The 14,080-nt window shown below is 40.6% G+C and overlaps 1 protein-coding gene across 6 annotated transcripts in view; it reads right to left on the reverse strand.

Moving 5' to 3' along the window:
• The window catches only part of SCN2A (sodium voltage-gated channel alpha subunit 2), a 132,472-nt gene that overhangs the window by 87,958 nt on the left and 30,434 nt on the right, over nucleotides 1–14,080 (reverse strand). The gene's annotated exons all lie outside the window — the stretch shown is intronic.

The following is a 14,080-nucleotide window of genomic DNA, read 5'->3' on the forward strand; positions in this document are numbered from 1 at the left end:
TCAGACAACTTTGAATGATAGACACCATTTGTGAGACCCATGAGTAATGAGGAATATAAGTAATATTATAAATAAAAAATATTAATAATTGAGTTTATATATTCTGATGTCATTTCTAGTGTTTTTTTCAATATTCTTTTCCATTAGTTTTCTTACTTGTAAAAGAGGAACAATATTTTTACAAAAATAATATGTAAAAAATTGTCATGTTATGACATATGATGATATATTCAAAATAGTTATGGTTATATGAAATGTCAATATATAAAAACAAGGATGTGTGGTCATGAACATTATCTGATTCTAATTTCTCTCCACAAAGTTCAACATTTATGGTAAGTGTTTAAAGATAAATTTATAATAAAAATGATTGACATTAAATATCATAGATAAGGACTTTTTTGTGTAATAGTTCAAATTATAATTATTATTGTGTATACATATTCAAAAATTTGCAGAGTTTTGTATGCAACAGGTAAGAAAACAGAAAGACTAAGGCATGTCTTACACTGCAAGTGAATTTTTAATCCTGTTTCACAATGTAATTTCTAGTTTTCTTTTGTACCTTAGAAAAATAAACTAAGAAAACCATTCCTAAAAATGATTTGAAGATTTATTTTCCAAGTTTTCTAGCCTGCTTGTTCCATAGGTCTGAGTCTATTTTGTCATGAATTTTTTGACTGATACCTGATGTGCTTTTTTATACCTTTACTCTTTAGTCTGATTCTACTAGCTCATTTCAGCAACTAACAATTTTCAGAGAGGGGAGAAGGTCCTGAAAAATCAGTTACATGATTTTCTGCCATATACCAGGAGCAGAGCATAATAGAATATATATTCTTTTGACAGGCAGAGTGGACAGTGAGAGAGAGAGACAGAGAGAAAGGTCTTCCTTTGCCATTGGTTCACCCTCCAATGTCCACTGCGCTGCAGTCGGCGCACCACGCCGATCCGAAGGTCCGAAGGCAGGAACCAGGCGCTTATCCTGGTCTCCCATGGGGTGCAGGGCCTAAGCACTTGGGCCATCCTCCACTGCACTCCCAGGCCACAGCAGAGAGCTGGCCTGGAAGAGGGGCAACCGGGACAGAATCCGGCACCCCAGCCGGGACTAGAACCCGGTGTGCTGGTGCCGCAGGCGGAGGATTAGCCTATTGAGCTGCGGCGCCAGCCAAGCATAATAGAATATTAAGGACTTCAGTTCAGTATGTAGCACTCAGAAAAATTGTCATTTTTTATCTGAAGTCCTGTGTTTAGTTCTATCATGAAACAAACTCAGTTTGAATATTTTACTTTCATGTTATGTACATTAAGTAATATTCTTTATAAAAGTATAAATGATATGTTTTATGGTACATTTTATTTTTAACAGAAATGCACACTAATTTTATTGTGATGATCTCTGGGAAATAACATTTAATTTACAAATACCCCCTTTACATCCAATTTTCCTGGGAAAAATTAGCTAACCATATCAAATAAAATATATCTTTATACAAGCATTTTTGTTTCATTGTCAGTGGACTAGCAACACATTTCTGTCTCCTTTTGAAATCTTCAGATGTAGTAAATACATGCTAGAGATTCCATAAACTGATTCAACCTTTTCTAAATGGCTCATCAGCCAGAAGGCCACCTCTAATCAAATCACATATTTGTTTTTGATGACTGCTAATGCTGAGACCACAGAACACCATAATCCTCAAGCAAGGAAGAAAATTTCTTATTTCTTAGATTGTGGTTCCTCCCACAAGGGTGTAGCATGTTCCTTTGCTTCATACACCTGAACATGTGTATCTCAGTTTTCCTCATTCTTTCTGTTGTCATCAAAGACTATGTTATATTTCCACCTTACGTCTCATGCTCTTTCAGCTTCTAATCTCCCCAGTGAGAGAATAGATCTGAGTGTCTGGGCATCATCCCCATGTCAGACAAGAAGACAAAGCCAGGAGCAGATCTTTGAAATGAAAAACAATGTTCAAAAAATAGCTACATTCTAAAGTGTCCTAGATACACAATTTATATGTGCTTATGTGTGTGTACTGTGTGTGTGTGTGTGTGTGTGTGTGTGTGAGACAGAGAGAGAGAGAGAGAGAGAACTAGAAAAAAAGCAAATGAGAGCGTAGGAGACTTTTGATTTGTTTCTTTGTGTCATGCAACATGAACTAAATTCTGACACCCTCTTAAATCCTTGATCGTTGCAACATGTGTGAAGGAAATAGTATAGTCGTCATTTTCCAAATGTGGTGGTGACCAGGGATTATGGATGTTGACTGACATGATATTCTCATTGAGCCAGAGTTTGAACTCACATGTGTCTGATTCAAACCCCAAATACATTTCATTGTTTCACTTTTCCTTCTAAAGTGAGAAGTCTATCAGGCAGACATAAGTTGAAAATAATGATGAGAAGTACATCTGCTTTATAAACTGTCACTGGATCCCTATCTGTATCCAAGAAATCTGTAGAATTCCACAGGTCCCTTGTTGTAAGACAAATTGGCAGCACTGGGAGTAACTAAATTTTCTCTTATAGTCTTGCTATTGGGGAATTAGCTTGGCTTCTGCTTGAAAGCAGAAAGTGTCTCCTCAATATCTTCACATGCACCATAATGACTACACAGGCCCAAGGCGAAGAGGAAGAGCTTAGACATCTACAAGATACTTGCATATTGACAAGATTGATGACACTTGAACGTGTAGTCCTTGGCACCTCCGTCACTTCATCATCGCCTTTCTGACCTTGCTTTCTCTTCTTCTTTTTTGGGTTTATCTTCTTCCTCCTGCTTCCTAATTTTGACTACCATGCAACATTTCCTCTGCAAACCATATACCTCTCTCATCATATTCATTTATTGATTATTTGCCCATTCTTGTGACCCCATTTACACCTGTATCATGATGCCCTCAATATAGACTCTTAGTTCTAAACACTTAGTCAAAATCCCACCACATATTCCCAACAACCTATGTACAGTCTCTTCTTGGCTGTTCTTAACTCTGAAGTGAACATTTCCAAAACTGAGCCTATCTCCCCTAGAAATTGGTGTCATTTCTTAAGTATTTCAGTTCCTTCAATGGCATCAATTTCTTCTATTTTCCTAAATAAGATTTTTTCCTTAATTATTCCCCCCCCTTTCATTCAATTTTTGATCTCTCACTAACTCTTACTATTAACCACCTTTAGGAAACACTTTGAAGATTCATGTTTTCCACTTTCCTTTATTAATCTCCAATGTGTTCCAGGTATAGATGCATAACAGGACACACCACTTATTCATCCAAAACATAGTGGCAAACTCCTCAGGTGAAAAATATTACAGCCATCTTTGTACTTTCTCTTTCTCATATGCTACATCATATCCATCAGCAAATATTCTGGTTCTAGGATCAAAATATTTCTAAATACTATCATCTCTTGCTTTCTTTACTGCTAGAACCCTGGTTGAAGTCACTATCATCTCCACTAACATAATTTAGGGAGCCCAATACAACACGAAAATGTGGGATTTTTTATTCGAATGGCAGGAAAAGAGTGACATAAAAAGGCAACAACATCTCAATAAGATATCACTGTCCAAATTGGAATAGCTATTACCAAATCGACAGAAATAACAAATGCTGACATGGGTGCAGCATATGGGAGACATTGACAACCTGTTGGTGTGAATATAAGTTAGCACAACTACTATGGAAAACAATACAGAGACTCCTTAAAAACACAAGAAATAGATCTATAATATGACACAGCAATCCCAGTGCTGGATATATATATCCAGAAAAATAAAATTACTGTATTAAAGAAACACTTGGACCCTCATATTTATAGCAGAACTATTGACAACAGTCAAGATATGGACTCAACCAAAGTGTCCATCAACAGACTAATGTATAAAGAAAATTTAGTACCTATGCATAATTGAATATTGTTCAATGATCTAAAATGGAATGAAATCCTGTCATCTACAGCAAAATGGATGGAAATGGATGACATCATGTTGAGTGAAATAAGCCAATCCACAAAAAGACAAAAAACAAATGATCTATCTTATATGTGGAAGCTGAAAAAAAAGTGATTTGAATACATATTATGGATTACTGGAGGAAAATAACAGGAGAGAGGATAGAATGAAGTTAGATAATGGGTATGAAGACAGAGTTGGAAGGAATATTTTCTAGTGTTCCATAGTGCAGTAAGGTGAATATAGCTCACAGTAGTACATTCCACATTTTATGAAGAACTAGAAGAGAGGAGTTCAAAAGCTCCAAACATGAAATAATGACAAGAAAATTGAAGTGTGATTGCCTGACCTATCAGCATGTTCTAATGAAATATCTCTCTGTATCCCACTACAATTATTGCATGTTAGTCAAAAAATTAAAGGAAGTAATAAGACAAGAAAATCTGTCTTATTTATACTGTCACTCTGCTGATGAGATGCTTTGATTTTCTATTTAATATTGAGTTTCCTAGAGCAGGGGCCCTGATACTTACAGGACAAGCACTTTCCCATGGGTGCTCTGGATTAAGAGGGGAAGCTTGTGTCTTCACCTTCCGCAATCCTCCATGGTGTTACGGTCCCTTTCCTATCAGCTGCTAGATTGAAACCACCTGCCCCTCATTAGAATCAAGGAATTCAATCATCCTTCCCATGATCCTATTGTTCCAGTTAATGGTGGAGAGGTGATATCTTTCCCAAGGACTTCCAACCTCTGCATTTATACATACCTGGATCGGGAGAGAATTGTTCACTTGCCAGATTCGTTAGAGTTGTTCAGCACTGCCAGATTGGAGTGCATGTTCCTGATTGCAACTTTTGTGCCCAAATGTCAACAGGACTGCTGCCAGCAAAACACAGACCTCTCCCCACAAGCCATCCAATATTCTCCATGGCGAAGGGTAGAGATAGTCACCAGGAAGTTGGTTGGGGGAGGCTGAGAAGCCTCAGATGCCAGGGGAAGTAGTGCAGGCGGTACTGAACCTGTTCCCAACAGGGAGACAAAAGGCAGACTAGACACCAAGCCCCACTACATGTATTGTAGTCCCATGGACTTCACTTACAAAATCCAAATTCAGGCCGGCGCTGCGGCTCACTAGGCTAATCCTCCATCTGCGGCGCCGGCAAACCGGGTTCTAGTCCCAGTTGGGGCACCGGATTCTGTCCTGGTTGCTCCTCTTCCAGGCCGGCTCTTTGCTGTGGCCCCGGGAAGGCAGTGGAGGATGGCCCAAGTGCTTGGGCCCTGCATCCGCCTGGGAAACCAGAAGGAAGCACCTGGCTACTGGCTTTGGATTGGAGCAGTGCGCCAGCCTCAACACGCTGGCCATAGTGGCCACTTGGGGGGTGAACCAAAGGAAAAAGGAAGACCTTTCTCTCTCTCTCTCTCTCTCTCTCTCTCTCTCTTTCTGTCTAACTCTGCCTGTCAAAAAGAAAGAAAGAAAGAAAGAAAGAAAGAAAGAAAGAAAGAAAGAAAGAAAGAAAGAAAATCCAAATTCAAAGGGAATCTATTAAAATTCTCAAAATTATGATTACAGATCATTAACCACACATGTGTGATTCTTCTGAACACAGTGTCCTGTGTGTGTTCCATGAAGCCAACCCAGGTAATGATAATTGAATTGATCTCCTAGAGTTTATTCTTAATGTAGTAGCCAGATTCTTTTAAAATACAGGAGAGCTTTTAAGATTATTTATTTATTTTAAAGTCAGAGTTGAGGGGGAGAGAGAGAGGGAAAGAAATCCTCCAACAGCTGATTCACTCCATAGAGAGCCACAACAGCTTTGCCTGGCTGAAACCAGGAGCCAGAAGCTTCATCTGGGTCTCCCAGGTGGGTGTCAGGAGCCCAAGGACTTGGACCATCTTCAGCTGTTTTTCCCAGTCCTTTAGCAGGGAACTGGATGGGAAGAGAAGCAGCCAGGACTTGAACTGGTGCCCATATGGGATACCAGCATCACAGGCTGTGGCTGTACCTGCTATGCCACAACACCGGCTCCAGTGCAGGAAAGTGGTGTCCTTATTCTGCTAAAGACTGCAATGATTCTCCAGCTTACTCTGAAGCACAGTCAAAATACAAACCATGGCTCATGTTGCCCTGCAAGATCTGCCTATCCCTCCCACTTCCTTCTGCCATTTCTTCCGGCCTGCACTTGCTCACACGGTCACTTCTCACACAGCACTCCAGACACGTTCCTCGCTCACGGTTTTCTTACTCTTGCTTTTCTCTCTGCCTAAAATGCCTTCTCTTAAGACATTTGCTTGACTCATTCTAAAGGGCCTTCTGGCCTTTTCTCAAATGGGATTTTTTCAACCATAATATCTAAAACTGTAAAGCATCTCCTGACCACACTTCTTTCTTTATATCTCTCTATAACTTCAATTGCCCCCCAAAAGCCATGTAGTTTAACTATTGTTAGTGTGAATTATCTGTTTCTGTTGTTTGGGAGGTAAACTACCAATCTTAATGAGGCTCACCAGAAACAGACACAAAAGAGTCTTACTAGGAAAAGGATTACTATCCAGAATACACAAGGAACTGAAAACACTCAATACCAAAAGCAAACCCCAATGTAAAAATGGGCAAAAATTGGCAGGCGCCGCAGCTCACTAGGCTAATCCTCCGCCTTGCGGCACCAGCACACCGGGTTCTAGTCCCGGTCGGGGCGCCGGATTCTGTCTCGGTTGCCCCTCTTCCAAGCCAGCTCTCTGCTGTGACCAGGGAGTGCAGTGGAGGATGGCCCAAGTACTTGGGCCCTGCACCAGCATGGGAGACCAGGATAAGTACCTGGCTCCTGCCATCGGATCAGCGCGGTGCGCTGGCTGCAGCGCACCGGCCGTGGCGGCCATTGGAGGGTGAACCAATGGCAAAGGAAGACCTTTCTCTCTGTCTCTCTCTCTCTCTCACTGTCCACTCTGCTTGTCAAAAAAAAAAAAAAAATGGGCAAAATATATGACAGACATTTCTCAAAAGAAATTCAAATGGCCACACATTTATGAAAATATACAACATCGTTAACCATCAGGAAAATGAAAAAACAAACCACAATATTATCTCAGAGCAGCTATTACCAAAAAGACAAAAAATGACAAATGTGGGTGTGGATGTAGAGAAAAGGGAACACTTAAACACTGTTGATGGAAATGTAAATTAATACAGCTATGGAAAATAGCATTGAAATTCCTTAAAAAGCTAAAAATAGCTCTACCATATGATCCAGCTACCCCATTTCTGGATATATATTTAAAGAAAATGAGATTATATTAAAGAGATACATGTTCTCTCATGTTAATTCCCACACAATTCACAATAACTAAAATATGGAATTAACCTATGTGCACATGAATGGATGAAGGAATAAAGAAAACATAGTATATAAAACACAATAGAATAGAGTCAGCCATAAAAATATTATCTTATCATTGGTAGCAAAATGGATGGAACTAGGGGACATTACAAATACTGAATGGTCTCACTCATATATAGAAGCTAAAATAAAATTTATCTGAATGTAGGCTAGAGACTGGGAAGAGAAAGGGCAAGGGATAAGAGGGAAAGCAGAGAACAGAGACCCAAACTCAGTTCGACAATGGAATACGTTCAGAGGTTCCACAAGACAGTGGGAGCAACTGTAGTTCACACTAACTTAGTAAATATTTTATGAAAACTAAAAGAGAGGCGCTCAAAAGTTCCATACGTGAAGTGATGATAAAAGATGGAAATTACTTGATTTAATTACTGCATGTTGTGAATATCTTGAAACGTCACATTGTATACCAGAAATACATATGATTAGTACATATTAATCAAAATTATTATTATTTTTTGACAGGCAGAGTGGACAGAGAGAGAGAGAGAGACAGAGATAAAGGTTTTCCTTTGCCATTGGTTCACCCTCCAATGGCTGCCGCTGCCGGCGCGCTGCGGCCGGTGCACCACGCTGAACCGAAAGCAGGAGCCAGGTACTTATCCTGGTCTCCAGTGCTGGTGCAGGGCCCAAGCACTTGGGCCATCCTCCACTGCACTCCTGGGCCACAGCAGAGAGCTGGCCTGGAAGAGGAGCAACCGAGACAGAAACCGGTGCCCCACTGGGACTAGAATCCGGTGTACTGGCGCCACTAGGTGGAGGATTAGCCTATTGAGCCACAGCGCCGGCCAATCAAAATTATTTTTAAAGATTAAGGAAATGGAAGTGTGAATTATCCTGACTTGGCTGTAACACATTGTATGCATTCCTGAAGCTCCATAGTGTACCCATAAAAATGTACAAGAAAACACTGAACACGAAGCATTAAAGGAATCAACAATCAGTGATTTAAGAATTACTCATTATGTCTCGTCCATCCTCCTCCTTGCCAACACCAGGCTCAGGATTTTGTTATCAATTACTTGGGCTACACAATTGTTTTCCATCCTTCAGTCTGTTCCTCATCATTCCACTTTGTACACAAATACTAGTATATTGTTTAAAAACATGGTTGGGGCCGACACTGTGGCATAGTGGGTAAATCTGCTGCCTGCAGTGCCAGCATCCCATATGGGCGCCGGTTTGAGTCCCGCTGTTCCACTTCCCATCCAGCTCTCTGTTATGGCCTGGGAAAGTAGTAGAAGATGGCCCAAGTCCTTGGACTCCTGCACCTGCATAGGAAACCCGGAAGAAGTTCCTGGCTCCCGGCTTTAGATCAGCGCTGCTCTGGCCATTGCAGCCATCTGGGGAGTGAACCAGCAGATGGAAGACCTCTCTCTCTCTCTCTCTCTGTCTGTCTCTCTGCCTCTCCTTCTCTCTCTGTGTAACTCTTTCAAATAAAATAAATAAATCTTTTTTTAAAAAACTTCGAATAAGACTTAAAACTCTTGAAAATTCAGTTTTCTATTTATTTATTTATTTGACAGATAGAGTTAGTGAGAGAGAGAGACAGAAAGAAAGGTCTTCCTTTCGTTGGTTCACCCCCCAAATGGCTGCTACAGCCGGAGCTACACTGATCTGAAGCCAGGAGCCAGGTTTTTCCTCCTGGTCCCATGCAGGTGCAGGTGCCCAAGCACTTGAGCCATACTCCGCTGCCTTCCTGGGCCACAGCAGAGAGCTGGACTAGAAGAGGAGCAACCAGGACTAGCACCTGGTGCCCATGTGGGATGCTGGTGCCACAGGCAGAGGATTAACCAAGTGAGCCACAGCACCGACCCTCAGTTTTCTTTTTATCAGTGAGAAATTAAGGTTCAGGGCTGGTGCTGTGGCACAGCAAGTTAAACTGCTGCTTGGCATTCATTTCAGATTGCTTGTTCATGTCTCGCCTTCTCTATATCTGTTCATGCTCCCTGCTAATGCTCCTGGGAAGGCAGCAGACTAATGACCAAGACTTGAGCCCCTGCCACCCACGTGGGAGAGGTAGATCTAGTTCTGAGCTGCTGGCTTCAACCTTGCTGTTGCAGCCATTTGGGGAGTGAACCAGAGGATGGAAGATCTCTCTCTCTGTCTTCCTTTCTCTGACTCTCTCTCTCTTACTCTCTCTGTCACTCTGATTTTCAAATAAATAAAATCAGTTTTAAAAATAGTAATTAAGGTTCATTTTAAATTTTATGAGATAAAGTTATGAGAACTTTTAAAAAATATTTATTTATTTAAAAGTCAGAGTTACACAGGGAGAGAAGGAGAGGCAGAGAGGGATGGAGAGAGAGAGCTAGCTAGAGAGAGGAAAGAGAGAGAGGTTTTCCATCTGCTGGTTCAATCCCCAGATGGCTGCAATGACTTGCGCCATCTTCCACTGCTTCCCCAGGCCATAGCAGAGAGCTGGATGGGAAGTGGAGCAGCTGGGACTCTAACCAGCGCCCATATAGGATGCTGGCACTGCAGGTGTGGCTTTACTACTATGCCACAGTGCTGGCCCTGAGAACTTCTAAGTGCATACTTAATGAATGCTATACAATGTGACTGGTATTGAGTGGATGCTCAATTAATGCAGGATTTTCTTCCTGTTTTCAGAGATACCTTACGAGTGTTTGCCCTTTTTACTGTCTTCTAAGCTATTTATATAAAACCTTGTCTATTTCTCCTTTTATCTCATTTTCCTTATCTTACTCATCTTTGTGGTTTTTCAAAGTGCCCAGCACGGTATCTCACTGAGATAACCATTCAGAAACTGATGAAATAATTTGTTAACTGTCTTTATTCAGTAGCTGTCATGTTATGCTCACTGATTATACCTTCTCACTCTCATAGAGTTTATATCTTGTGACGACAAACTAACTGGCTAGGCTGCTGGTTTTATTCCACAGTATTTCCTTCACATGTGATTGTGTAAGTGGCTGTGTACACTAATGGCATCTCCGTAATCTCAGCTTACCTCACCTTTCCAAATGCCTGACCCTGCACTCAGAATCAAACCAGACACTCTGCTTTGTCTCCTGTCCCTCTCTCACACAGTCCCATGCGAATGTACACAGGTTTATGGGCACACAATGTGTGGATGTGTATGTTCATACTTGCCTCTACATCCTCTTTTGTCAGCCCAGGAAGTTCAACATTTGCTTATTTGAATTTTTTTTCTAATGTTGTCATTTCTTCAGGCCTAGTTGCTCTAGAAAACTTTCTTTGAGGAATCTTTTGTTTTCTGAAATTTCTAATTTACTTAAAGTGGAAAATTCTTCCCCCATATACACATATATACATATTTCTTAGCATAGAGGCCATTTGGGGAGTGAACCAATGGAAGGAAGACCTTTCTTAGCTTTAATTGATTTCAAAAACTACTTCTAGATCAAATTTAACAAAAGTCTCACCAGGCATTTGTTGCCCTCACCCAAGAATCTTCACCCATTGTCTGTGACCAGCCATAGGGTAAATTGTATCATACCACAGACATTCCTTTCTTTGGAAAGAAGACATTAATTTTCCTGTCCAGGATTTTCGCCTATCAACTCCTATGAGTTGAGTTTCTTATGATCCAGTTTTTCTAATCTTGAGCCCTGATTTCTGTGTTTCCACCTGCAGGTAATTGCTTCTGCTGGTTTTGTCACCTGAAATCTACTACATTGCCAAACCAACCTGAATAGACAACACTGATTTCAAATCTTAAATCCAGAAGACATTGTAGTAAAGATGCTCTCTGGGCAAGTAATCAGAATGTATAATTTAAAAGTATTTCCAACCTCCAGATTCTATGATTGCCTCAATACATCAATTTATCTGTTACTACAAAAGAACGATGAAGACAGAGTTAAATTAATTATTGAGATCATTTATGAAAATTCTACATTGGAGATAATGCCTACAGAGTGGTCACAGAGCAGACCATTTCCCCAGTGGGTAATCCTGCTTTGCTGTGAACCCCTGAGGGCAGGGAGCTGGTCAGGGCTCACTGAGGAGTTTCCAGTCCCAAGTGCTAATTGCTTCATGTGGGATCCTCATAAATTTGGGGAATAGAATAAGGAGGTCTAATTTACATTTGTATAGCTTCATCAAAAGTTGTCAAAAGTGATGTGGGAGTTTGGCCTAGATTAAGACATTAGTTTGGGAAGCCTGTATCCCATATGGGAGTACCTGGGCTTGAATCCCAGCTCTGTTTTCATTTGCAGCTTCTGGCTAATATGCAACCTGATAGGAAATGTCTCAAGGAATAGGTCTCTGATTCCCACGTGGGAGACCTGGATTAAGTTCCCAACTCCTGGTTTCAATCTGACCCAGCCCCAGATGTTGCAGGCTTTTTGGGCAAATGAGTTAACAAATGGGAGTTATGTCCATCTGCCTATCTGTAACTCTGCTTCTCAAATAAATAAATAAATAATTTTTAAAGCATCAAAGGAGGAGACAAGAAAGGATCTTCCCAATAAACTCTGACTCACTTTTAAAACACAGTTAACTAGTTTATTGAACTGTAATATTAAGAAAAGCAACCAAGGGCATGTTATGCAGCTCAGCCAGACATATTTTATCATCTTGAATGATGTCACTTATTTTCGGTGGACTTATATTGCAAATATATGTTTCAGTAAATGTGTTAAAATATGGGCACAGACACACTTTAAAATTTAAATTAGTGGACATTTAGGCATTTAACTGTGTGTGGGTCTAAATAATTTTGGAATTCCATCCTTTGGAGTTGTTAGCTTTCTTTCTTAGGGAGCTCATTTACAGGTCTGTTTTCTTTTTAATCAAGCTTTTTGGGAGCTTAGTTTCAGTTACACCTTAGTTACGCAGCACCACTCAGTTTGTACAGCTCTTCTTACTACTATCTGGGAGAGCCATGCTTCCAAAACAAAGGCAAGAACTTTGGAAGTGGACATAACTAGCTTTCATCTTTACTCTGTTATGTTCTAGCTGTGATTTTTGTGGGCAAAGTACTTAGATAATTATGAGGATTACAAACCATAATGTAAGTAAATATCCAGTGTACATAGTAGGAGACTTTTTCATTATTTTCCTCTTTCAAGCTCTTATGCATAACAACGTACTAAATGCAATCAATAAAATGAAATATGAAGCCAGCCTCCTGAACTTCCAGTATTTGCAACTCAGTTAACCATTTGGCCAAAAATTGTAAGTGTGGGCTAAGGGTCAGGATTCATTCCAATGCTTGAGATACAGTAATGAATACAATAATGAAACAATAAGACAAAACCAGACAAGACCCTGCTGTCCTCATGGTGTTGTATTCTATGTGAATGAGAGGAGTGCAGCTAATGTACAAATAAATCAAATACACAATTTGACAGAAGTACTAATTACTACAGAAGAAATAACATAAGAAAAAGAGAAAAAAATCAGGGTAAGTAGCAGAACAGGGTAATCAATGAGGGTTATGCTGTGGAATGAGTTAAGCAAAAGCCCTGAAGGAAGGTGAGGAATGTAGTCATGAGCCTTCCTGGTTGCAGGGGTTCCAATTAGGGTTACTGAAAGGTAGTCACATTTGGAGAGGTCTGTGAGATGGTAAGTCACACTGAACAAATGAAATGACAACACAAGGCACATCAACAGGAAGAAGAAAGTAGAACAGGTAGCAGTGACAGTGAGGATAACAGCAGATGCTGCCAACCGCAGTTAGGCCTGCCATCTGGTTTCTCAGCAGTCTCATCAGTGACACCTGTGACATAAATGTCAAGCTCAAAGCCCAAGCCAGACCCTGAGAAGCAACAATCCCACCAGAAATTAAACACACACACACACACACACACACACACACACAAAGCAAGTTCACTGCCTAGCAATGGCCCTAGCCCAAGCACAGAAGGAGGTTGTTAAAAGCAGGATAGCTTTCCCTAGGCTACCCGGAAAACCCCAAACTGGATGGCTGCCTGCAAGGTGGACCCAAGAACAGCTTTATGGATATGAGAGTACAGCAGCCAAATTCAGCAGCCAGAAACAGCTCAGCATCAGAGAAGCAGGCAAAGCAAAATGCTGCCTATTCTTACTGCCTTAAAATATTTGTTGAAATCATAAAAATTTAGAAAAGTGATCTTCTTTTTGATCATGATATAGTTTTTAAAATAGGCAATAGCAACAAAAAAAATACAGCTAGAAAACATGCATCACTACAAAATTTTTCTGCTTATGTTTGAGTATGAAAAGTGTATTGGTAATATATCTGTCTATGTTAGCAGCTAATTCACTAGCATATTCCTTCATGTTTTTAAAAAAGATTTAGTTATTTATTTGTGTGTGTGTGTGTGTGTGAGAGAGAGAGAGAGAGAGTGAGAGAGAGCGAGCTCAAAATCTTCCTCTGCTAGTTCACTCCTCAAATGGCAGCAACGATTTGGGCTGGGACAGGTTAAAGTCTGGAGCTAGGAGCTTTCCCCCAATCTCCTCCGTGGGTGGCAGGGACCCAAGCACTTGGGCCATATGTTGCTGCTCTCCCAGGTGCATTAGCAGGGAGCTGGATCAGAAGTGGAGCAGCCTGGACTAGAACCGGTGCCCATATGGGATGCCGGTATCACAGATGGCTGCTTAATCTGCTACACTACAATACTGCCTCCTTTCCTTTACTACTTATCACTCCACATGCTCTATAGAGAGACAAAACAGGGAAATAATCTTTCTGTTTTTCAGCACACTAAACCTCTTGACCGCTGATTGCATTTTCTTGCTTTTCTTTTTTT

This window comes from Oryctolagus cuniculus, chromosome 3, assembly GCF_964237555.1.
Source record: "Oryctolagus cuniculus chromosome 3, mOryCun1.1, whole genome shotgun sequence".
Lineage (NCBI taxonomy): Eukaryota > Metazoa > Chordata > Mammalia > Lagomorpha > Leporidae > Oryctolagus > Oryctolagus cuniculus.